Source organism: Puma concolor, unplaced genomic scaffold (genome assembly GCF_028749965.1).
Source record: "Puma concolor isolate L17-30 unplaced genomic scaffold, mPumCon1.1.hap2 unalloc_scaffold_7, whole genome shotgun sequence".
NCBI classification, from domain to species: domain Eukaryota; kingdom Metazoa; phylum Chordata; class Mammalia; order Carnivora; family Felidae; genus Puma; species Puma concolor.
The window spans coordinates 732,017-756,846 of NW_028240280.1; the positions used below are offsets into that span (position 1 = coordinate 732,017).

Below are 24,830 nucleotides of genomic sequence, written 5' to 3' on the forward strand. Positions count from 1 at the left end.
GTCCCAACTTAAGCACAAAGGACTCTGGGAAATGTAGTGTTCCTACATGCTCAGAGTAGGAAAGAGAGCTGGTGAGTGTATAACCAGTCCTTTCCTCCATGGATGATTGTCATGCATGTAACTGGGAAGTATGGCATCCTAAGGGAACCAGGGGCGGGTCTAATGTATTTACTACATCCTTGGATTCAGGAAGGCAGGGTGGTGGGCTAAATAATGGCCCCCAAAGATATCCAAGTCCTAATCCCTGGAACCTCAAACCTAGTACCTGGCAGAAAGGACTTTGTACATGTGATTAAGTTAAGGATCTTGAGACAGAGAAATTGCTCTGGATTATCCAAGGGGGCCCTATCTGTAATCATGAGTGTTCTTCTAACAGGTAGATGGAGGGAGATTTGACCAGGGAAGAGAAAAGGGAGATGGGATGACAGAAGCAGAGATTGGAGTGATGTGCTCTGAAGGTGGAGGAAGGGTCCACAAGCCCCACAAGCTAAAAAGCTGGGAAAGGCAAGGAAGAGAATTATCTCTTGGAACCGCCAGAAGGAATCAGCCTGCCGACACCTTGATTTTAGGCTGTTAAGGCTCAATTTGAACCTCTGGCCTCTGCAAGTATAAGAGAATAAAGTTTTCTTGCTTTAAAATACTGAATTAGTGATTTGTGACAACAAGGGGAAACTAATACAAGCAGTTATGCCTACACTAAGTTCCAGATAAGGATCACGCGTTAGTGAGCTAGGCAAAAAGACTGGAAGACAGGGCCAAAAGTGGAAGTTAAGGCTGAAGGGTAGCAAGGTCCAGATCCAACAGGATTTGCGAGGGAGGAGAGGGAGGGGAGGAGGGCAGTGAATTTAAGCGCGAGAGCACCAGAAAGCCATTGAAGCAGGAGTGACCTGACCAAGATCTGCATTTTTGCACGATAACCCCACCTGCTCTGTGGAGAGCACATCAGGGGAACCAGTGCTGGTGGCAGAAGACAGTCATTTATTTGCTTTATCCCAGGAGAAAAGTAGAGAGACAATATTCCAGGGTCCTGGCAATATGTAGTGGAATCAACGGGACTTGGTGATGGCCCGCCTCTGATAAGAGACATCCACTCCATCAGCAACATCAGCTGCACCAACTCTGATGGTCGATGGTACCTGCAGAGGACATAACCTGCTTAGCCACCTATCCGGAATTGTGAGAATATCTATTGTGTGAGAAGTCTAAAGGAACAGGCAAGGTGCCTGTGAAGACCAGGTGCTATCCATTGGATGCCTTCTTCCAAATCCTGTATTGCCAACACCATCATGTCCTTTGTAATTTGAGTAAAATAGTTAGAGCACCATCCCCATATACAGGGAAACCCAGCATTAACCTTCATCACCACCCACGCCACGATCAAGGCATTTCTATTTCTCCAGATCACTTCTGACTCTGATTTCCTGTTGCTGCTTGTACAGCTACCCAAACGATGGGTGAGCTGAGGCTGAAATCCAACCTACACTGTCCTGGCCGAAGCATGTACTCTTGGTGTATACAGAAACTGATTTGATGCTTGGCATGGCCAGAACTTGGAGCTTTTGAGGAGAAAAGACTGGAAATAAAGGTCAAGTAGGGGGTCAGCTTAAAGTGTACCAATGCCTTGCTAAGGGGCTCGAGACTGCTTCTTATAATGATGGTACCTTGTCCAACAATGTAAAACAAAGACAGACACAACCATTCATATTTGCATCTTATGCAGATCATGTTGCCAGCAAATCTGGTCCTCATCACCCTTCTGGGACCAAGAAAAAGCCAACCAGTCTGAGCTGAGACTGTCTATACCGAGTCCTGTTGGGAATCCCATTGGCCTCCATGCACAGACAGGATTAAACAGTGCTAGGAAAAGAAAGGGAAAATGGATCTGACTCAAGAGAGAAGCAGAAACAAACAAAAAGAAACTTAACTACCTGGTTGATGGCTTTCTGGATCCTGAGATTTGGGGGTTCTGTGTGCTACTCCTGGATCTTCCAATAAAGTCCTCCTAACTTCCTCCCGTTTTTGCCCAAATTAACGCAAGTTGATTCCTCTTATAATTCTGACCTGGATATTGTGTGTCCACTTTCTGTCTTCAGGCCTTCGTCCCATCACCACCAAATGTGACATTTTGTGTCTCTCCTTCCTGATGCCATGAGTTGGCCAGATGGAGAGGAGGAGGAGAGGTCAGGGGAAGGCAGGGGCGGGGAGAAGAGAGAAAGGTGTCATTGCATACATACTCAAAGCTATAGAAAAGTGTTCATTATGGCATTGTCTGTAATAGCAAAGGACTGAAAACCACCTCCATCGGTGAGAGAACTGATAGTCTCCCAGAGAGATCTCTCCATCGGTGAGGTACTGGCTAAATAACTCACAGTACTTCCATACTGGAATACCATACAGCAGTTGAAAAGAATGAGCAGTGAAAAAAAGTTCTAGGGGTGCCTAGGTGGCTCAGTCAGTTGAGCATCTGACTCTTGATATCAGCTCATGTTGTAATCTTGCCATTCGGGGATCGAGACCTGTGTAGGGGCTGAGCTGACAGCTCACAGACTGCTTGGGATTCTCTTTCCCTCTCTCTCTGCCCTCCCCCCACCTCTCTCTCAAAATAAATCAATAAAATAAACTAGAGAATTCAGTTTAGGCATTCCTGTCTTACTTACATATTTAGTAAATAAATATGTTTATATTCTAAACATGGTATAAATTATAATAAATCATTATTCATATTATTACACATCTAAATGTATTTTATAAAAATATATAATAAATATGCTGTCCTTTATTTATTAAAATATGTAAATATATAAGTATATTTATTATATGAATGTATTTATATCAATAACACAAATATTAAACGTAGAAGTAAATTTATATTGATCATATACATAATATACACATATTATATATAATACATACAGTGTGTATATATATATCAAATGAACTTCAAGGAAGATACAATTGTTTTTAAAAAGCAAGGCAGAGGGGCGCCTGGGTGGCGCAGTCGGTTAAGCGTCCGACTTCAGCCAGGTCACGATCTCGTGGTCCGTGAGTTCGAGCCCCGTGTCAGGCTCTGGGCTGATGGCTCAGAGCCTGGAGCCTGTTTCCGATTCTGTGTCTCTCTCTTTCTGCCCCTCCCCCGTTCATGCTCTGTCTCTCTCTGTCCCAAAAATAAAAATAAACGTTGGAAAAAAAAAAAAAAAGCAAGGCAGAGAAAGAAGCACACTTACTTTTAAATTTTTTAATGTTTATTTAGTTTTGAGACAGAGAATGAGTGGGGGAGGGACAGAGAGAGGGAGACACAGAATCTGAAGCAGGCTCCCATGGAAGGAAGGAAGGATTGGACACCCCGGGAAAGAGTTGGAGGAGTTCTGCAGGCCTCGTGAGTCCCCAAAGGGCAGATCCCTCACTCACCTGTGCTGGTGCAGGCTGGGGCCGGGAAGCAGCAGCAGCAGCATCCAGAGGCAGCAGGGGCAGCAGATCCCTGGGATGGTGGATGGAGCAGTGAGCCATGGTCTTGCAAGCAAGGGGAATCACCACGCTGGGCTGCCCTCGGCCCTTGCCCCCTGCCCCAGCCACCTCACTGTCTCTTGCCCCGGCATCACCCTCCAGCAGGGCATGGGCAAGCCAGGCAGGGATGGGCACCTGGGGCCACAGGAGTGTCCCCCATGACCTCTGTGTCCTAGTTATTGAACGGGCATAAGGAGTCACCCAGGGCCCTTGGAACCAGGAGGGAGAATCTAGCCCTGGAATCTTTTCTGATGGGGCTTGGGAAGAATTCTGGAGGGACGGCATTTAGTGCCAGTTCATTCACAGGATAAAAGCACAACACAAGGTCACCATGGCTGCTGATGCCAGTGTTTTCTTACTCAGGCCCCATTTCAGCCCTTACCCAGGGATTTGGAGGACTTAGATACACAAGAACTGAAAATACAAGACTCTCAATAAATTTGGTATAAAAGGAATTTACTTCAACATAATTAAGGCCATATATGGCAAGCCCGCAGCAAATATCACATTCAGTAGTCAAAGCTGAAAGCTTCTGCTGTAAGATCCAGAGCAAGACAAGGGTGACAAGGGTGTCCACTCTCTCCACTTCTATTCAACGTAGTCTTGGAAGTCCTACCACACCAGTCAGGCAAGAAACAGAAATAAAAAGCTTCCAAATCAGGAAGGAAGATGTAAAATCACCCATTTGCAAATAACATGATCTTAGTATATAGAGAAAACCCAAAGCCTCCACCAAAAAAGAAAGAAACAAACAAACAAACAAGCAAACAAACAAACATAGCACATGCCGTTACTACATTTGCCAAGTCACTGTATTTTAAGGGCAAATCCTGGCAATAGCCAATCCATCCGTTCCAAGGCTCCACAGTAACCGTACTTAATCTGCTGTATGTACTGCATAGTCAGTTGCTAGGGCTTATACCCAGGGTAGGGAGGGATCAGCCTCCTGATTGTCAGGGGTGTGTCCGTGTCTTATGGCCTTGAAGGAGAGGGAGACCAGCAGCTTTAGGAACTTCACCTGATTGTGCATGCCATACGTGTAGGCAGGGGGAAGCAGCACTGTCAGGCATGAGGAGATAGACTGGGGCAGAATATGCCATACTAGGACCCCCATGTCCTTCCCTCTTTCGATGGGGTGTGCTCCATTCCAGGTATAGTGCATTTCCATAGGTCTGACTTTCAGCAGAACAACAGGATCCCAGTAGAGATCGAGTAGATCCCTCTCCCCCAGGGGTACAAAGTAACTCACTTATCCTAGGGGGCATCCCATGGCAAATTCCAGTAGACAACACCTTTTGGTGTTCTCAGCAGCATAGCATAGGAATCCACAGTGAGAGTTGGGGCCATAGCGGTCTCCCTAGACTTCTATACCTTTATAGTGTTGGGTGCCTTAGCAGGGGTCCCCAGTCTGACATATGGGGCATATGTTTGATCATTCAAATGCATTAAAGCCTGTGACAGCACATTAGTACACCGGGACAAGGTCGTTTTCCCTGTTAATAATTTAATCTGCTGCTTTAACATTCCATTTTTCCTTTCTACCAACCAGTGCTTTCTGAGCCAGGACATGGAAAACAGGGAGGATCACCTCAGGCTCTTGCAGGTGAGCCAGATGTCCTGATGCCATATCCTGATACCAAGGGCTTAGTTATGATCATCTGCCCTTTGGCTTCCCAGTGTCTAAATTCGAGGCTAATCTCTTTAGAACAGCCCACCTGTCAGTGCAAAGGATTGATGGCTAGAACTCATGAGTGATCACCAGTGAAACCCCTCTGAGTTCAGCCCAGTGGCTGCTTAGCTTGTTCCTGTTTCCATCCAGATGGTGTCAGCATTGGGTTGAATAGCACCTTGAGTTGCTCTGCGTGGGTTTCTCCAACTAGACCTGTCTGTATATTAGGCATCAGAGGGAATTTCCCCCATTTCCTCTAGAGGCCACAGAGGCCACAACACGAAGAAGAGTGGGGGCATTTGAAGGATCTACATATTCTATAGGACCCAGTAGCACCCACATTTCTGGAGACAGTGGGCTGTACACGGAAAATTATAAAACTTTGATGAAAATTAAAACAGAAACAAATGAAAAGATATCCTATGTTTATGGATCAGAAGAATTAATATCATTGAAATGTCCATATTACCTAAAGTCATCTGTAGGTCCATGCAATCTCTACCAAGATTCCAATGGCATTTTCACAGAAGTAGAAAAAAAAAAAACCCTAAAATTTCTATGGAACCACAAAAGATTCCAAATAGCCAAAGCAATCTGAGGAAGTATATAAAGCTAGAGGCATCATATTTCCGGATTGAAATTGTATTGCAAAGTTGCAGCAATCAAAATATTATGGTACTGGCATAAAAAAAAAAAAAAAGACACATAGGCCAAGAGAATAAAGAGCCCAAAAATAAACCCATGCATATGTGGTCAATTAATTTATAACATAGAAGGCAAGACTATACAATGGGTAAAGGACAGTCTCTTCCATAAATGGTGCTGGAAAAACTGGGTAGCTACATGCAGAAGAATGAAATTAAACTCTTATTTTATACTAGTCACAAAAATTAACTCAACATACTTAAATGTACACAAAACTGTAAAACTCCAAGAAGAGAACGAACAGGAAAATCCCCTAAATATTGGTCTTGACAACAGTTTTTGGATGTGACACCAAAAGCACAAGCAATAAAAAATAAATAAACAAGTGGAACTACATGAAACTCAGAAGCATCTCACAGCAAGGGAAATCATTAACAAAATCAAATGTGAACCTACAGAACGAGAGAAAATATTTGCAAATCATATATCCCATAAGGGGTCAATATCCAAAATATTTAAAGAACTCATATCACTCAATAGCAGAACCCACAAATAATCCAATTTAAAAATGGGCAAAGAACTTAAATAGACATTTTCCCAAAGATTTTCCCAAAGATTTTCCCAAAGACACACAATGGCGTACAGATACATGAAGGGGCTCCACGTCACTAACATCAGGAAAGTGCAAATCAAAATCATAATGAGATATTGTCTCACACCTGTTAGGATTCTTATCATAAAAAAGACAAGAGATAACAAGTGTTGGTGAGAATGTACAGAAAAGGGAACCTTTGTGCACTGCTGGTAAGAATATAACATAGTATGCCCACGATGGCAAACAGTATGGAGGATCCTCCAAATATTGAAAATAGAACTACGAGGGCACTTGGCTGACTCAGTCGGTGGAGCATCCAACTCTTCATCTCAGGGTCATGAGTTTGAGTTCCACGCTGGGTGTAGAGATGGCATAAACTAACTAACTAACTAACTAACTAACTAACTAACTAACTAACTAACTAACTAACTTAAAGAAAATAGAACTACCATATGATCCAGGAAACCCACTCTGGATGTACAACGAAATCTGTTTATTCTCTTGGGAAACAAAGCCACTACCGCCAAGGGATATCCGCCCCTACATGTTCATTGCAGCCATATTCAAAATAGCCAAGACATGGAAACAACCAAAGTATCCACTGACAGATGAATGGATAAAGAAGATGTGTGTGTGTGTGTGTGTGTGTGTGTGTGTGTGTGTGTGATTTATATACATACATATGATATGTCATATGATATCATATGATATATATGATATCATAGTATCATATGATAGTATTTCAATATATATATGACATATCATATGGATATATGTCATATGAATGATCATATACATATTCAAATATTATCAGCCAAACAAAAGAAATCCTTCCATATGTGGCAACATGGATGGAACTTGAGAGCATTATGCTACGTGAAATAAGTCAGAGAAAGACAAATCTTGTATAATACCACTTACTTATGAATCTAAAAATGTCAAATTCACTCATAGAAACCAAGAGCAAATTGGTGATTGCCAAGGGCTAGGGATGGAAAGATGGTGGTCAAAGTGCACAAACCTTCAAGTAGAAGATGAGGAAGTTCTGGGGATTGTGCAACATGGTGACAATGGTTAACAATACGAGAATTGCTACAAGAGTATTTTTACCACCCCTCATCCCACATACACAAGCAGGTAACAATGTGAGGTCTTGATTGTGTTGATCAAACTTACTATGGTAATTATTTCACAATATATATGTGTACCAAATCATCACATTGTACAACTTGAACTCACATAATGTTATTTGTCAATTATATCTCAATAAAGCAAGAAAAGAAATCAGGTCAAGCGTCTCCTTCCTTTCTGGGACCCTTTTCTGATCCCGTGAGAGTTGACTCAGTTGTTCTGTTCCAACCATACTATGGAATAGGTTCAGTAATAACACTAACCACATTTTATTACATTTATTTACCTATACACCTGTCACCCACTAACAGATTATAAGCTCTTTGAGGACAGGGACTATTTTATTCATCTTGACACCTTTTGTGACTAAAATACAGCTTGACATAATATGCATATGTGCATATGAGTCACTATTTAGGGAACAAGTGATTATGCTACCTTTGCACGATCAGGATACCATGGCCGTTTCACGAATGTCCCTGGGCAGGCAGGGCCTCTAATTCTAGAAGTGCTAGAGGCGATTTTATTGGTAAACAGGTGGGGTTTGTGTTCGCTGAGTTCCTTTTACTTCTTTTCATCTTTCCTTGATTGCCTATCTGTGTTGGGTCAACAATTGGTTTGATAGTGACTTAACAGGTTATTTTTTATCTTATTGTTAAGTATCTGTAGTCATCTGCTCTGATAGAAGCTTATGCAAGGACAAATATTTCTTGTTGCACATACCAGCATTATTGCTTCTATTGTGAAATTCACCTGGTCATAACGTAGGAGTTGGTTGTCTATTTTTGGTATTCAGATCTTAAGATCATATACCAATGCCTGAGCCCTACTAGGAATGCTCATCGCCGCATCCCTAACAGCCGCCTAAAGTACACCAATCATATTTTTCACCCTTCTAGGACAGCCTCGAGACACCTAATCGGCGATGCAGGGGTGTCACGCTTGCACCCCTTCTGTGCCCCTTCATCGGCCATATAGATATGTCACGCGTGTGCCCTTTCTTCAGCCATGTAGGGGCATCACGCGTGTGCCCCTTCATGGGCCATGCAGGGGCCGGCTGCCTGCGCCCCTTTATGGGCCATATAGGGGTGAGCCGCCTGCTTCCCTTCGTGGACTATGTAGGGGTGAGCTGCCTGTCCCCCTTCACGGGCTATGTAGGGGTGTGCCAACAGCAACCCTTCATGGGCCATGTAGGGGTGAGCCGCCTGCACTCCTTCATGGCCACTATAGTATTTGTACTGTCTGTGGTTTCAGGGATCCCCCTCGGGTCTCCAGACATATCCCCATGGATAACAGGGCGCTTCTGTAGTTGTGTTCCTCTGTGTCACATCTCTCCACATGACCCTCATCTCCAGATAAATCTTACAGGATCAGGAACCACTTTTCCGCTACTTTCTTCTTAGTGGAAACATCATGACTTTGCTAAGCACGGCCGCTTTGCCCTCTCCACCTTCTCGTGGAGGTTCCCTTCCCCTTGCAGCGCTCTTCACTCACTGCTTTTGGGTGTGCGTCTCCTGTGGCAGTCCTGCACAAGTGGTCATTTGTACCGCGAGTGGCTGCAGGAAACAGCCTGGAACTGGGACTCTGGGACTGGACTGCTCTTCTCCCTGGTGGACATACAAGTAGCTTCCTTGTTGGCAGAAGTGGATACTGGTCATTGGCGGCAAGAGGTGATCTCACTTTTGTTCACATTACCACTACTGGTGGTGAGGAGGGATGGAGGACAGCATGCTGGAGGATCGCACGTGGAGTCCTCACTGTGGCCATGGGGAACAGTTACAGAGACTGTCCGGGGTCAGTTTTGGGTGTCTGGGTATACGCAGGAAATAGGAGAGGTTGAAAGCAAGGGCGAAATATCAGAAAACGTATGGCCTCATGAGGGTAATATCTTGTGTTTTGTTGCCAAGAGAAGCAGCTCCCCACCCCCCACCCCCCCCCCCCGCCGTCCAAGGGAAAAAGTCTTACCCCACCCCCAGGACCCCTAGAGAAAAGGTTTCAATGGCTTCACCTAGGACAATACTGTCGTGACAGAGAGCAGTGATGTTCAGGCTCCACGTCTACCATCCGTGTTTACTTCCTGGAAAACAACGGGATGCCAAGTCCACGCAGGATCAGGTGCCCATGCAGGGGAGTGGCAGGGTATTACCACTTCGCACTGGTAGGAGACTGGGGAATGAATATGGGAGTGGATCCAAAGAGTATTAAACCAAAGAGGGTGACGTACGATAGGCCAGACATGGATACACGGTTCCTCCCACAGGAAATGCAATTTAATGTGTGGCCTTGAGAATTGGGAATGTCATAATAATGACACAATGGCTGCCTGCAGTCAACTAGGTTGAAATGCCAGAACTTCCCTGTCTTTCTCAGGGAAGGAAGACTCCAAAGTCCGAGGGAGATGGGAATGGGGACCTGTTGTGTGCACACCTGCTCTTTTACCACAAACTTGGTGGCTTATGAGAACAAAATCGTGTTCTCTCACAGTTTTGGAGGAGGCCAGGAACACAAAATTCGCTTCACTGAGACTAAAGTGTCCCCAGTGCTGTAGTCCCTTTGGAGACCCCAGGACTCCAGGGGACAGTGTATCCCTTCCCTCTGGTAGCTCCTGGTGGCCACCAACCTCCCTTGGCTTGTGTCCACGTCACCCCAGTCTGTCTCCATGGACACAGTGCCTCCTCTTTTGTCAAGTCTCCCTTTGCCTAAGGATGCTAGTGATTCCATCTAGGGCTCAGATAACCCAGGACTCAAGATCCTTAACTAGAGCCCATCGATGGGAGTTAGATTCCAGGTATTAGGACTTGATTTCTTTGAGGGCCATTGTCCAGCCTAGTGCAACGTGTCCTTCCACAAGGAGACAGCCAAACCATGCTAGCCCCGTGTGGTGGGGTGCTCACCGGTGAGCAGTGCCAGGGCATGCACTGCTGATAGACACTGCAGCAGAACCGAATCCACGGAGAATTATGCCCAGAGGGGAAAAAGTGAATCCTGAAAAGGTCACGTGCTTTTCGATTCCACTTGCATAATATTCTCGAGGTGACGATTTCCTGGAAATGGAGAGCAGATGAGGGATTGCCAGCCATCACGGAGGTGACGGGGGCAGGAAAGAAGTGGCAATGTCTGCTGTAAGAGGACAACACGGGGGTCCCTGTGGGGGGCTCGATGCTCTGTTTGTCACGCATGTCACTTTGGAAATCCCGGCCGTGGTCCCGTTCTACAGGCAGAGGGAACGTAGGGCCTCTTCACCGTGTTTCCCAATCACACACATTCCCAGCAAACCTCCCAGCCGCCCACCTTGGCTACATCTGTCCCCACGGCTCTGGCTGGCGCCCCGTTGCCACAGTTGGGCCGTGTTCCTAAGGGAGGAAGCCATCTCGCTAACGCGGCTCCTGCACCGCTTCACTCTCCCCTGCATACCGGGCGGGGGGGCGGGGGGGGTCTCTTCGGGACCAGGCCATCCTGTGCACCTGCGGCTGTTTCTCCCGGTGCACGGGGAGCAATCACTTCCCATCCACCACCACCTGTCTTGCCTTCCTGCATCCTAGTATTGCACGTGTCGGCGCCTGCAGACCTTCCGTCCATCAGTTGAGTCTGAGAGGGCTTCCTCTCCCACTTGTCCCTAGTTTTCCTCTCATGAATGATCGACACGTCGCTGAGGCTCACGCTGAAGTCTCAACCTCCAGTTCGCGGGCTCCGTGGCACCATTTACAGACACACAGAATTGCTCCCTTTCTTTAAAACTTCCTTCCTCCCCCCTCCCACCGCCCGGGCCGCTGCTCACCAGTGTCTGTGTTGGTCTGTCCTCATCTTCTTCCCCCCTCCCATCCGCTTTCTGCCCGTCCTTCCTCTGGGGTGATCTCAGCCAGCCTCAGGCTTCTATCTACCAGCAGCCGGGGCCTTCGAGTCTTTATGCTCTGCCCCCAGCTCTTCATGTCTCCAGACGCCTGACTCCAATTGCGCACCACACAGGTGCTACCCTCCCCAGCCTCTGCTACCTCCCTGTAGGCATCTCCTCTTCCCCTCCCCTTGTTTACTGGGCTGCGGCCACACTGGCCCCCTCCCTGCTCCCTGAGCATGGAGGGCACACACACACACTCCTGCTTCAGGTCTTTGCGCTTGCTTTGCCTCTCTCTGTCCGGAATGTTCTCCCACATGCCCACATGACCTACTCCCTTATTTCTGTCATATCTTTGCTCTGACGTCACCTGCTCAGTGGGGTCTCTGCTGGCTCTCTATCCAAAACGGAAAACTGCTCCTTCTCCGACCCGAACACCCGATCCACCTTCCCTGCATTCTTTTTCTTTCCGGCCCTTGGCATCATCTGTTTTTCTTACTTGCTTGCTGGCTGTCGCCTGCTGCAGTCCCTGCCAGAATGTCGGCTCCATGGGATCGGAAGACCAAACCAGCTTTGTTTAGGGCTGTTTCCTTAGGGCCCTAGAACAGTGCCTAACTCCTACAAAGGCTCAAACACCATTCACTGAGTAAGTGTTGGGATTTTCTATTAGTTTGCTGGGCCTGCCATCTCAAAGTACCACAGACTGGGTGGCTTAAGCAACAGAAGTTGATTTATTTATTTTCTCACACTTTAGATCAAGGTGTGGGCAGGGCAGGTCTCCTCTCTCCGTGACTGGTGGACAACCTCCTTCCCACTGTCTTCACGTGGCCTTCCTTCTGTGTGTGTAGGTGCCCACTCTCTTCTTATAGGACACCAGTTATCAGATTAGGGTCCCTCCCCCCAAATGAGCTCATTCAACCTTCACTTTACCTTTCAAGATCTGGTAGCCAAGTACAGTCCCATGGGTAGTTAGGACTTCAACGTATGGATTTGGGGGGCAAATCCATTCCATAACAGGTTTCTGTCTGTATACCTAGTCACTACTCACATGAGTTTTTTTTTCTGTATGCCCTTGTCCCCATTATTTGCTCACCCAGTGCTAATCCCAGTTTGCCCTTAGTCCAAGTTGTAACTCTTTTTATTTACTTGTATAGGCTTGCATCTACCCTCTACCTCTATACTCCAAGTTTCTGGCTGGCACTGGAATTACATCCTTAGCGTGCACATCATAACCTCTAGGTGAGGTAAGTGTGATTACTCTCATTTCGAAAATCTACAGTCTGAGGCTCAAAAGAGAGTAGGTCATGTTTCTGAGACCACAGTACTAGTAAGTCCTGTCGTTTTGATAATTTCATTCTCATGGGCTCCAAAGCCCACTTTCTTTCATCTACCACACTGTCCCCAAGATGAATGGGGAAAAGCCATACTTCAGCCTCATATATTATAAGCAATGGTACCTGTAAAGCTGGTGTCACATTTCAAGAAATGGGATTAAGTACCCCTTTTTTTTGTTTTCTACTGCTGCAATTTCTCTTACCTTTAATGATTATCTAAATGTATTCTTCCCTTGGCAAAATTTAGCCACTAAGAATACTAAGAGAGTTTGTTTCCTTTGTAAGAGGTTAGAATTATACAATGAATTCATAATGTCAAGGCAAGAGCTGTTATTTTATCCTAAAATATAGAGTAAAAGGTCATTGCCTTTGTTATAAGAGTTTACCATGTGTTCTTGATAACATGCCTGAGCTGTATTGGTAAAAAACCATCAGAGACTTTGAAAGTTATTTATAGTTAGGAGAGTATCGTTCTCTCTTTGGGTGCAGCTGATGGTTTAAAATAGAACTTAGGATTTTTCACCATCGATTTTATATTTTAGGGTGAGCTTTGCTTTAAACAGTATGTTGTACCTGCATTCATGTGAGTTGCGCAATCATTAAATTGACAGGAAAGCAGCTGATAATAGTTGTCATTTGGACATGTAGATGGAAATACTATAGGTCATGGTGTGACGCCTTCCACCTGTTGAGCTCCGGTTTTATTTGGCATTTCCAAACCATTGCTCTGAGCTTATGGATGTTGGTCAAGTGGCCATGTGATGGTTGTTTTCAATTGGCATCAGGGGTGTAGAGATGGTTCTTAAGTCGTGTATGAGGAAGCTCTTGGTTCTCTGCTTCTATGTCTGTGTAGCTCCTAAAAATAGAAAACTAGAGCATCGTATTGAAATAAGTGTTGTTCAAAGTAAATGCACTTTGTGAATGAGCTAAAGGCTTAGATAGTAATCAATACTTTTGGAGTCTGATATTACTTTGCGAATTTAAAATAGGTCTAGGGGCATCTGGGTGGCTCAGCTTGTTAAGCATCTGACTTAGGCTCAGATCATGATTTCACTGCTCATGACTTCGAGCCCCATGTCAGGCCCTGTGCTGACAGCTGGGAGCCTGGAGCCTGGAGCCTGCTTCAGATTCTGTGCCTCCCTTTCTCTGCCCCTGCCCTGCTCATGCTCTGTCTCTGTCTCTGTCTCTCTCTGTCTCTCAAATATAAACTAAAACATAGAAAATAGGTCTAGAATAAACCTGTAGACAGTAACATACTTATCATGACCACTGATTAAAACAAAGAAATAGCCTGAATCCCCAAGCATAAATTACTGTGGTTTCCCTAGGAACCTATCATGTATCAGGTTGACCATTAAGCTGAATGAAAGCATCAGTCTTGCAGTAACTTGGAAGAGATAGGCATACTATCTTAGCTAGTAAGATTTGGTATATATCATTGTTGTAGACCTATTTTCTTCAGTGATCAAAGAATTAATTTGAAGTCTCTTTTATTTGGGTATTCAGGATTAAGATAAGTAACCCGAGGCAAATGAATTAAGGCCATTTTAGAACTGAGTTGGACTTAAAAAGCCAGATCCTGGAGTCATGATAAAGATAGTTTGAACATTCCATTTCATCAGTAAAAAAAAAAAAAAAAAATTACAGCTCCTGGATGACAATCATCATGTTGGAGGAGAGTTTCTGGGGTTCCCTCCGCAAATGGTATGTGATTTTGAGTCAAGGATACAGCCTCACTGGCTGTACTTTCACTGAAATGATGGTTCAGATATCAACAATGTTGTCTGTTGGAACTGTCTTTTGCAAACTTGATATCCTTTCAGTTTTCGGCATGACTAATTTAAAGAGAAACGATGTTTCCCTCTTTCTGAACCATAATCACACTTGCATTTAGAGTTACCATTGAAAATAGTATTTCTAAAAATGGTTAATAAATTAGAAGTCAACATAAATTTGCTTGTGAAGTTATCAAATGGAAAACTGTTCTCAAAGCAGTTATTTTACGTTTTACAGGAAAACTAATCTTTTATGTCCTTACTGCATTTATGTTATATTCTATTCACTTTTGTTTCATGCTGTGTGTGTGTGTGTGTGTGCATGTGTGAAATGTTCAAAATTTGGTCATTTAAAAAGCTTCACTAATTTAGGCAAAGTCAGCCAGAAACAAATGCAATACATTATGCCCAAAGTAATCATGCAGATTTTCCATCATGCAAAATAGTTGGTTTATCTCAAATGACTTTTCTTTCCTCTTTTCTCTCCTTTTAACAAGCTAAGTCATAGGAGGATATTTTCTTTCTGCTAACCTTGAAGCAGGGCAAGAGCATATTTGTGTCAGAGCACCTGGTCCGTATTTATGAGACACTAGGGAAATTAAGAAAGCCACTTAGTTACAAAGCTTAGTGGGAACTCATGACTGGGAGTTTTCAACAATGTTCTGTTGGGAAATCTTTTATTTACTTGGTTAGTTTTTTTTTAATTTTTACTTAATTTTTTTTTAAATTTACATCCAAGTTAGTTAGCATAATGTGCAACAATGATTTCTTCAGGAGTAGATTTCCTAATGCCCCTTACCCATTTAGCACACCATCCCTCCCACAGTCCCTCCAGTAACCCTCTGTTTTCCACATTTAAGAGTTTCTTATGTTTTTGTCCCCCTCCCTGTTTTTTATTATTTTTGCTTCCCTTCCCTTATGTTCATCTGTTTTGTATCTTAAAGTCCTCATATGAGTGAAGTCCTATGATATTTGTCTTTCTCTGACTAATTTCCCTTAGCATAATACCTTCTAGTTCCATCCACATAGTTGCAAATGGCATGATTTCATTCTTTTTGATTGCTGAGTAATACTCCACTCTGTGTGTGTGTGTGTGTGTGTGTGTGTGTGTGTGTGTGTATGCATACATAAACACATACATACATACATATACACACATACCATATCTTCTTTATCCATTCTTCCATCGATGGACATTTGGGCTTTTTCCATACTTTAGTTATTGTTGATAGTGCTGCTATAAACATTGGGGTGCACGTGCCCCTTCGAAACAGCATACCTGTATCCCTTGGATAAATACCTAGTACTGCACTTTCTGGGTTGTAGGGTAGTTCTCTTTTTAATTTTTTGAGGAACCTCCATACTATTTTCCAGAGTGACTGCACCAGTTTGCATTCCCACCAGCAGTGCAAAAGAGTTCCTCTTTCTCCACACTGTCGCCAACATCTGTTGTTGCCTGAGTTGTTAATGTTAGCCATTCTGACAGGTGTAAGGGGTATCTCATTGTGGTTTTAATTTGTATTTCCCTGATGATGAGTGATGTTGAGCATTTTTTCATGTGTCGGTTGGCCATCTGGATGTCTTTCCTAGAGAAGTGTCTATTCAGGTCTTTGCCCATTTCTTCACTGGATTATTTGTTTTTTGGGTGTTGAGTTTGAGAAGTTCTTTGTAGATTTTGGATAGTAATCCTTTATCTAATATGTCGTTTGCAAATATCTTCTCCCATTCCATCGGTTGCCTTTTAGTTTTGCTGATTGTTTCCTTCGCTGTGCAGAAGCTTTTTATTTTGATGAGGTCCCAGGAGTTCATTTTTGCTTTTGTTTCCCTTGCCTCCGGAGACGTGTTGAGTAAGCGGTTGCTGAGGCCAACGTCAAAGAGGTTTTTGCCTGCTTTCTCCTTGAGGATTTTGATGGCTTCCTATCTTACATTTAGATCTTTCATCCATTTTGAGTGTCTTTTTGTGTATGGTGTGAGCAAGTGGTCCGGGCTCATTCTTGTGCATGTCGCTGTCCAGTTTTCCCAGCACCACTTGCTGAGGAGACTGTCTTTATTCCATTGGATATTCTTTCCTGCTTTGTCAATGGTTAGTTGGCCATACTTTGTGGGTCCATTTTTGGGTTGTCTATTCTGTTCCATTGACCTGAGTGTCTGTTCTTGTGCCAGTACCTTACTGTCTTGATGATTACAGCTTTGTAATACAGCTTGAAGTCTGGGATTGTGATGCCTCCTGCTTTAGTTTTCTTTTTCAAGATTACTTTGGCTATTCGGGGTCTTTTTGGTTCCATAAACATTGTAGGATTGCTTGTTCCAGCTCTGTGAAGAATGCTGGTGTTATTTTGATAGGTATTGCATTGAATATATAGACTGCTTTGGGTACTATTGACATTTTAACAATATTTGTTCTTCCTCTCCAGGAGCATGGAATATTTTTCTTTTTTGTGGGTGTCATCTTCAATTTCTTTCATAAGCTTTCCATAGTTTTCAGTGCATAGATTTTTCACCTCTGGTTAGATTTATTCCCAGGTATTTTATGGTTTTGGGGGTTTATGGTTATGGTTTTATGGTAAGTGGGATCAATTCTGTGATTCCTCTTTTTGTTGCTTCATTGTTGGTGTGTAGGAATGCAACTGATTTCTGTGCACTGATTTTATATCCTGCCACTTTGCTGAATTCATGGATCAGTTCTAGCAGTTTTTTAGTGCAATCTTTTGGGTTTTCCATATAGGGTTTCATGCCATCTGTGAAGAATGAAAGTTTGACCTCCTCCTGGCCAATTTGGATGCCTTTTATTTCTTTGTGTTGTCTGATTGCTAAGGCTAAGACTTCCAATACTATGTTGAATAACAATGGCGAGAGTGGACATCCCTGTCTTGTTCCTGACCTTAGGGGGAAATCTGTCAGTTTTTCCCCATTGAGGATGATATTAGCGTTGGGGCTTTCATATATAGCTTTTATGATCTCGAGGTATGATCCTCCTATCCCTACTTTCTTGAGGGTTTTTATCAAGAAAGGATGCTGTATTTGTCAAATGCTTTTTCTGCATCTATTGAGAGGAACGTGTAGTTCTTTTCCTTTCTTTTATTGATGTGATGAATCACATCAGACCATTGTTTTGTGGATATTGAACCAGCCCTGCATCCCAGGTATAAATCCCATTTGGTCGTGGTGAATAGGTTTTTCAATGTATTGTTGGATGTGGTTGGCTAATATCTTGTGGAAGATTTTTGTGTCCATGTTCATCAGGGAAATTGGTCTATACTTCTCCTCTTTAGTGGGGTCTCTGTTTGGTTATGGAATCAAGGTAATGCTGGCCTCATAGAAAGAGTTTGGAAGTTTTCCTTCCATTTCTATATTTTGGGAGACCTTCAAGAGAATAGGTGTTAAGTCTTCCTTAAATGTTTGGTAGAATTCCCCCTGGGAAGCCATTTGGCCCTGGGCTCTTGGTTTTTGGGAGATTTTTTATTACTAAATTGATTTTGTGACTGGTTATGGGTCTGTTCAAATTTTCTATTTCTTCCTGTGTCAGTCTTGGTAGTTTATAAATTTCTAGGCATTTGTCCATTTCGTCCAGATTGCCTATTTTATAGGTGTATAATTGCTCATAATATTCTCTTATTATTGTTTTATTTTTGCTGTGTTGGTTGGTCTTTCATTCTTGATTTTATTTACTTGGGTCCTTTCCTTTTTCTTTTTGATCCAACTGGCTAGTGGTTTATCAATTTTGTTAATTATTTCAAAGAATTGCTTCTGGTTTCATTGATCTACTCTTTTTTTGTGTTTAGTGTGTGTGTGTGTGTGTGTGTGTGTGTGTGTGTGTGTGTGTGTGTGTGTGTTTTGGATTCAATAGCATTGATTTTTGCTCTAATCTTTATCATTTCTTGTCTTCTGCTGGTTTGGGGTTTTCTTTGCTGTTCTTTTTCCAGCTCTTTAAGCTGTAAGGTTAGGTTGTGTATCTGAGACCTTTTTCCTTCTTTAGGAAGACCTGCATCGCTATATATGTTTTCTCCTATGACTACTTTTGCTGCTTTGCAGAGGTTTTGGCTGTGGTGTTATCATTTTCATTGGCTTCCATGTACTTTTTCATTTCCTCTTTAACTTCTTGATTAGCCAATTCATTCTTTAGTAGGAGGTTCTTTAGTCTCCGAGTACTTGTTATCTTTCCAATTTTTTTGTTGTGCTTGATTTTGAGTTTCATAGCGTTATGGTCTGAAAACATGCATGGTATAAACTCGATCTTTTTATACTTGTTGAGGGATGATTTGTGTCCCAGTGTGTGATCTATTCTGCAAAACATTCCATGTACACTTGAGAAGAAAGTATATTCTGCTGCTTTAGGAAGAAATGTTCTGAATATATCTGTTGAGTCCCTCGGGTCCAGTGTGTCATTCAAAGCCATTGTTTCCTTGTTGATTTTCTGTTTCAATGATATTTCCATTGCTATAAGTAATCTGTTGAAATCTCCTACTATTATGATATTGTTATCAATGAGTTTCTGTATATTTGTGATTAAGTGATTTATATATTTGGGTGCTCTCACATTTGGAGCATAGAAGTTTACAATTGTTCAGCCTTCTTGGTGGATAGACCCCCTTCATTATGATATAATGCCTTTATTAATCTTTTGTTACAGTCTTTATTTTAAAGTCTAGATTTTCTGATATGAGTATGGCTACTCCAGCTTTCTTTTGGTGACCATTAGCATGTTAGATGATTCTCCATCCCCTTACTTTCAATCTGAAAGGTTTGTCTTTAGGTCTAATGTGGGTCTCTTGTAATCAGCATATAGATGGATCTTGTTTTCTTTTCCATTCAATTACCCTACGTCTTTTGATTGGAGCATTTAGTCCATTGATGTTTAGAGTGAGTGCTGAAAGATATGAGTTTATTGCCATTATGTTTCTTGTAGAGTTGGACTTTCTGGTGGTGTTTTCTGGTGCTTTCCAACTTTGTTGCTTTTGGTCTTTTTTCTTTTTTCTTTTATTTGTCTTTTCTCCCCTCAGAGAGTCCTCATGAAAATTTCTTGAGGGCTCGTTTAGTGTCACGAACTCCTTTAAGTTTTGTTTGGGAAACTTTTAACCTCTCCTTCTATTTTGAATGACAGCCGTGCTGGATAAGGAATTCTTGGCTACATACTTTTCTGATTCAGCACATCGAATGTATCTTGCCACTCCTTTCTGGCCTGCCAAATTTCTGTGGATAGGTCTGCTGCAAACCTGTTCTGCCTTCCCTTGTAGATTAAGGACTTTGTTTCCCTTGCTGCTTTCATGATTCTTGTCTTGCCTGAGTATTTTCTGAATTTGACTATGATATGCCTTGTTGATGGTCAGTTTCTGTTGAATCTCATGGGAGTCCTCTGTGCTTCCTGGATTTTGATGTCTGTGTCTTTCCCCAGGTTAGTTATCTGCTATGATTTGCTCACAGAACCCTTCTACCTCTTTTCTCTCTCTTCATCTCCTGGGACCACCATGATTCTGATGTTGTTCCTTTTAATGAGTCACTGATTTCTCTAATTCTTAAATTGTGCTCTTTTGCCTTAATCTCCCTCTTTTTTCTGCTTCAGTATTCTCCATAAGTTTGTCCTCTCTATCGCTGATTTCCTGCTCTGCCTTATCCATCCTTGCCTCCGTGGCATCCATTTAAGATTGCAGCTCAGTTATAGCATTTTTTATTTCATCCTGACTAGCTTTGACTTCTTTTATCTCCGCAGACAAGGATTCTAACCTATTTTCAACCCCAGCTAGTATTCTTATTATCGTGATTCTGAACTCTGGTTCAGACATCTTGCTTGTATCTGTGTTGATTATGTCCCTGACTGTCATTTGTTCCTGCTGTTTCTTTTGAGGTGAATTCCTGTTTCATCAATTTTAAGGAAGAAAAGGAATTACTAAGGTAAAAAAACTAAAACCAAAAAAAGGAAAACAACACACATATCAGATAAATGATGCCAGATCCTGGTGTGTTTTGGTCTGGCTATTGAAAGGAGCTTGATCAGATAAAAAGCAGGGAAAAAAGGAAAACGTTTGGAAATTTGAGAAAATGAATACAATGAAATAGAATAAAATGAAATGACGGAAGTAAAATAGAATTTGAAAAAATTACCAAAAAAGTACAAAATACGGCAAAAAAAATAAAGAAAAATATCTTTAATAAAAATTGGCAATAGAAATAAAATTTTCTCTTTCTTTATTCAAGAAACAAAAAGAAATAAAAAAAGAAAACTGCATAGATGGACCCGCGAACAAACTGAAATACGATTGAAATTACGTCGCTTTCCCCTAGAAGTCAAACTATGAAGCACTTTGTAGTCCACAAACTAAGCAGGCAGAGAGATTTGTGGTGTTCCTGAAGAGTGAGTTTGGTCCAGTCGGGCAGGGCTTAGTGTAACGGCTCTGTTCTCCACTAGATGGCACTGCTTAGCTTACTGGGGTTGAATGTTGTGGCGCTTGTAGGTGTGTATGCACAGGCACGGGAATGGTGAAAATGGCATCACCCAGCTATGCAGTCTCTAGTATTGGACCTCTGTGCTCTCCCCGACCAGCAATCACACACCGATCTTTTGTCTCTGGTTTCTGTCCATTCCCCACGTTACCACAGTCCATGACCAGGTGGTCAAGTTGCCAGGCGCCACCTCCCTCTTGAGTTTTACCTCAGATGTGGCTGTGTTTGTTTCCCGACCTCTCAATTCTGAGGGACTGTGGCTTTGACCTGCTCAGATCCTCTGGGGGAGGGTCTCACTAAGCGATGGCCGGGTGCCAGCCACACCCAGGACCATGCTGCTGCTGATGCCCAGAGACTGCAGCTGGGTGCCACAGAAAAACGTCACACAATTCTGTAGGAGCAGCATTTTGGGGATTATGGAAAATCACAACCCACATCTGGCATCAGACTTCACCCTCAACGACCCTGTTCCAGCACCAGTGACTGTGGTTGTTCACTGGGGTCTGCTGGGACCAGGCGGCCATCCAGCCTCTACCAAATTTCCTTCCAGCAGTGGAACCGCTCCTCCCTGGGCGGCCCGAGGACCTCCGGGACCCCAGAGTGATTCACCCTTCCCACCAGAGCACCTCCAGGTATTGAGCTGTGGAGTTTCAGACTCTGCACTCCCCTGTTTATAGAGTCTTAATGGAATTTAAACCTCTCCTTTCTCCTTTCCCCCTGCGACTGTGTCCACTTTTCCACTTTTGCTCCGGCTGCTTTTGAGAGGGCTGCTTTTCCCATATTCCCTCCCCCCCATCTCCATCCTCTCTGCAAGCAAAAATGGCTCCCAGCCCTTTGCAGCTTCTCTCTTCCCCGTTCACCTCTCTGCGCTGTGTACCTGCTGAGTTCTGTGGTTCAGGTTGTGCAGATCGTTGTGTTAATCCTCAAATAAGGTTTCTAGGTATACAGGATGGTTTCGTGTTGATCTGGCTGTATTTCATGGATTCGAGACACACACAAAAAACTTCCATGCTGTTCAGCCATCTTGGAACATCGCCTACTAGGTTAGTTTTCTAGAGCAAACGGTATGTATGTATATATATGTATATATATATTTGTATATATGCACACATACACACACATATTGGTTATAAGAAGGAGTTTTAGATACCACAAAGCCCATATCTCCACTAAAAACATTTAGCCCATTATGTTTTTGTTGACCAGAATATTCTCTCTGGCACGCCCCATTAAATTATGCCATTGCCCTGCCTGACAAGCAAGATTAGCTTCCTTTTATCTTGTAGGTTGGAGTGTAAAGTCCTTAATCTGGTTTTTATACTGTTTACCAAACCCTCCAACTCTTCACTCTCACCTCTTCCATCTCCACCTTTTCCAGCTGCTTGGTCTCATTGAAATTCCTAAGTGCTAATATTAAACAGGTGTTGGTGCCACTCTGCCATCCAACTGCGTTTCTCTGGTCCACTCACCTACATGACTGTTCCATAGCTTTTCTTCACTCCTCCAATCTCTAACACATCAGTCTTGTTTAAAAAAATTTTTAGTGTTTATTCATTATTTTTGAGAGAGAGAGAGACAGAGACAGAGAGAGAGAGACAGAGAGAGATAGAGAAAGCAGGAGAGGGGGCAGAGAGAGAGCAAGACACTGAATTTGAAGCAGGCTCCAGGCTCTGAGCTGTCAGCACAGAGCCCAACACAGGACTCAGACCCATGGACTGTGAGATCATGACCCGAGCTGAAGTTGGATGGTTAACAGACTGAGCCACCCAGGCGCCCCTCTAATACATCAGTCTTGATCATTCATCTCAGCTGATTCCTTTGTTCTCTATTCCACTGAAAAAGCAGAATTAGTTATGAGATATATCTTGCTGCTCCTAGAGAGGAATTGTTCATGCTCCTGCCCAAGGACAGCCCCTCCAGCCTTACATTAGATCCCATTAGATTCACTACATTCAATTCCTTCCCCCTTACTTAGAATGTTGGCAACTCTCACCTCCTTGGCATGTCAATTTCCCACTCTTGAGTGCATCATCCCCCAAAGCATATAAGCATGTTATTGCTTTTCCCCTAAGAAAAATATTCCTCTCCTGATCCCATTGGTCATTGATAGATACCATTTTATGTTTCTGTTCCCCATTTCTGCCAAAACCGGAGATACCTGCATTTTTTCCAGTTTCTCTCATCCATGACCTCTAGAAGATTGTTTTTTCAAGGTCACCGAAGACCTCCATATTGCTAAGTCCCTTGGGCAATACTAGACTTCTTTCTTTATTCTTAGTCTTCATCTTACCTGACCTATCAATAATATTTAGATCCATGCAGATGTTCACTGTTAGGGACTGAATGTTTATGTCCTACCCTAAATATATGTTAAAACTCTACTCCCCTGTATGATGATGTTAGGAGGTGGGACGTTCGGGAAGTAGTTTTAGATGCAGTCATGAGGATGATGTCCTTAGGGACGGGATTAGTGCCCTTGTAATGGGTCATGAGCGAGCCTGCCTCCTTTCTCTGCTTCTGCCACATGAGAATACAAAAAGAAACCTGCACCCCAGAAGAGAGCTGTCACCAGAACCTGACCATGATGCTCCTTGATCTTGGACTTCTAGACTCCAGAACTTTGAGAAATACATTTGTATTGTGTATAAGCCACCCATGTGTGATATTCTATTATATTAATCAGAACTGACTAAAACACTCTCCTTGGTACAACTTCACCACTTGGCTTGCAATATGCCACACCGGTCAAGTCTCTTCTTCCCAGTGTTTTCTTTGCTGGTTCCTGTTGTGTCCCCAAACCCTAAATATTGGAGGCTCCACGTCTCCATCCTTACATCTCTTCTTTTCGCTGTTATCACTCTCCTAAATACCTTTTCCCCTGATGATCCTCAAATTTAAATCACCAGCCCAGACCTCCCCCTGGACTCCCATCTCCTATTTCTCCACTTGATGCCCTTGCTTGTATGTCTAACAAACGTCTCTGACACATTATATTCAAAACCAAAATCGTGATCCTCTTACAACCTTCTCATTCCATAGTCCTCTTCCCATAGTAAATATAAATCCAGGGTGTCTGGGTGGCTCAGTCCTTTAGGCGTCTGACTTCAGCTCAGGTCATGATCTCATGTTCAAAGATTGAATACCTTCGTATCTTTATATGAACTCTTTTCTCCGGAATGGCCTGAATGTTGCTTGTTTTGCAATTTTTAATCTTTTTGTAATACAGCACCCTGTCAGAGAGATTTTCCTCCCTTATGAAAACAGCTTCTAGTCGCTGTTACTAAAATAAGAATAATAATCATAAGCTGTTATATTATACTATACTTACTCTGATCTAAATGCTTTATCTATTTTATAGGCACCATAACAACCCCATGAAGTAGGAGCTATTGTAACATCTATTTTACAGATGAGTTGACACAGGACATTTAAATTTACACAGGTAGTACGTGGGGGAGCCAGGATATTTTAACCTCAAGGAATGTGGCTCTAAAGGCTGTGCTTTCAACCACTGTGTTATGCTGCTTACAGATAGAAGTTGTGTTTAGGAGGTCTGCAGAGAAGGTGAATAGAGACTTTCATTTGACTTCTGGAAGCCAGCCAGTTCCTCTTAGTGATGGCATCTGAGTGTTCTCAGAAAGGATTGGATAAATTTGCATAAAGGAGACTGTGGATATTGCAGGAAGAAAGGTTGAGTTATGATTTCATTTCTGGTACATTACGGTGTGGGAGAAGGTGACAACTCTTATTGTCATGGTGAGACATGGATCAGAAATTGTTCTGAATTGTAGCAAGAAGCAAAGAGAGTGCTCTGTTACTGTGATGTGGCAAACCCTGGAACTAGTCCTAACCCAGCCAGCTAGCTCTCCTGTAAGCAACTGGGCAGGTGAACTGAAAACCTGACTCA

General features: G+C 43.0%; 1 protein-coding gene across 1 annotated transcript in view; it reads right to left on the reverse strand.

The window, feature by feature from the left end:
* The window catches only part of LOC147571030 (transport and Golgi organization protein 1 homolog), a 494,441-nt gene that overhangs the window by 307,699 nt on the left and 161,912 nt on the right, over window positions 1–24,830 (reverse strand). The gene's annotated exons all lie outside the window — the stretch shown is intronic.